Source organism: Brassica napus, unplaced genomic scaffold (genome assembly GCF_020379485.1).
Source record: "Brassica napus cultivar Da-Ae unplaced genomic scaffold, Da-Ae ScsIHWf_2401;HRSCAF=3103, whole genome shotgun sequence".
Classification (NCBI taxonomy): domain Eukaryota; kingdom Viridiplantae; phylum Streptophyta; class Magnoliopsida; order Brassicales; family Brassicaceae; genus Brassica; species Brassica napus.
In genome coordinates, this window is record NW_026015749.1 from 1 (window position 1) to 1993 (window position 1993).

Here is a 1993-nt window from a genome sequence, read left to right on the forward strand (position 1 = left end):
GAGTTGCAGCTCATACCCCGTTTTGACACTGTGCGAAAAAAGACATGGAGTTTGTTCATGGCACTGGTGGCAGAAAACATGTATGAAGGCACTGTACAGTTTAGCATCTTGCAGAAATCGCTTGCTGGCTCGTCTGAAAAAAAAGATGAAAAAACTCAAAGATTAATAAACAAATAGAGCGTCATATGCATGGGCCAAGGTAAAACTTACTTTTTTTACAACAGAGGTACAAGTTGTTCCATCTTTCCGCTTGGCTGTGCAGACTCCATAATCAGCGGACACTCCTAGTTTTACCATTTGGTTTAGCGGAGTTGACACTTAATGAGAATCACACTTCCCTGCCACAAAGAGAATAAATCCATCAGTCAAAGGCAAAGGAGGAGGTGGTGGTGAATGATGGATTATCATTTTAGTTAAAGACATCACAGGCAAATGTGCTATAATAATGCTTACCATTTTGTCCTTGCGGAGAGAGGAATTAAAGAGACCGAAAACAGATGCTGCCTTTTCAGTCTCATTCTTCTTGTAAGCATCACCAAACAAGAACAAGGAGACAGTGCTGTTGTCGTTTTAGGAACAGATTTTCCAAATGCAATAAGGCTGGCCTATAGAGCTTGTTCTGGGATGTCCTTTCTCAGTTAGCACTCCCATTGTGGCCCAGCAGCCGGAGAGTTTGTCACCCATTAGCAAGTTCCTATTAATCAGTCCAAGAGTAAGTAAGTAGGTAGTGCAAGAAACCAACATATACGTTTGGACTTACTTGATTGTCGGCAATCGAACGAAACGAATGTCGGAGAAGAGATCACTAATCTGTGCAGGGCTAAGTAATTGATTCCTACAAAAGAAACCAACAGATAAGTTTGGACAAGGAGCGAATAGGAAAAGGATTTAACTTTTCTGACCTTAAGCGCAAGCCAGAGAACTTTTCAATGTCGCATTTAGGTTTATTGGTTAGAGGTTTGGGGTTATAGTCAATGCAATCTTGAACGACACTTCTGAAGTCAGACAAGTCCGCCTGACCTCTACGACGTTTGGGGATTCTTCTTCATCCGTCAAATATACTGCACAAAGATCGATATTTCAATAATGAGATCTACTCTGCAATCGATTGATCGGAATCTCACCGGGTGGGGCAGAAGGAGAACCGGGAGGAGTTTCGAGAACCCTCTCCTCCTCGTCAAGGGACAGAAGCAGATCTAGATCCTCTTGGTTCTTGTTTTCCATTATCTCCAGAAGCAATCAATTGTCTTGATTCAACATCAACCAGACAAAAATCTTCTCTTCTGCTTCTGGGGGCGTGGGCGGGAGTCTCAGTCGTATTGCCGCCACCCGGTCCCAAATAAAACAATGCAACGGCGCCGTTTTTATGTTGACCGGTGTACCATAATGCCAAGTAAACCGAACATAATTTGCGTGACGGGACTGTCATGTCAGCATGCCGTTTTCTTTCTTTTTTCCATAATTTTTTTATTTTTTTTACAAAATGTTGAACTTAACTATTTTCTTGATTTATAATGTTGCGTACACTTCATTATACAGAAATTAGAAACTAAAACAACCAAATTCAAAAATGAAAGCCTTCAAGGAGATCGGTGTTGGTTCAAATCGGTCACGACATAATCGATGTCTAGAAACTATCGCGGAAAACATTTTCTCCCTTTAAAGTAAAAGGAATATGAGAACTAAAACCTTGTGTGATTCAAAAAAATATCAAACTAACAAGTTCTTACAAAAAGTATACTCGATCTCTTGACACGATAAGACGAGAAACCGCCGTGTCCCGACTTCTCATCGTTTCATTGTCTCCGGTCCATCTCGCCAACATGCGACCACGCCAACTCTGCCTCGTCGCCAGCTTGGTCGCCGACTCCGCACCTCGATTCAATCAAGCGACCAAGACGGTCCTCCTTCACCACCAACGGGCGGCCACGCTCCTCCTTCATCGCCAAGGGGGCCACACTCCTCCCTCGCCGCCAACGGGCGGCCACGCTCC

General features: G+C 43.4%; 1 pseudogene; it reads right to left on the reverse strand.

The window, feature by feature from the left end:
• Positions 1-318: 318 nt before the first annotated feature.
• LOC125600839 lies at positions 319-1450 on the reverse strand (annotated as a pseudogene).
• Positions 1451-1993: the final 543 nt, after the last annotated feature.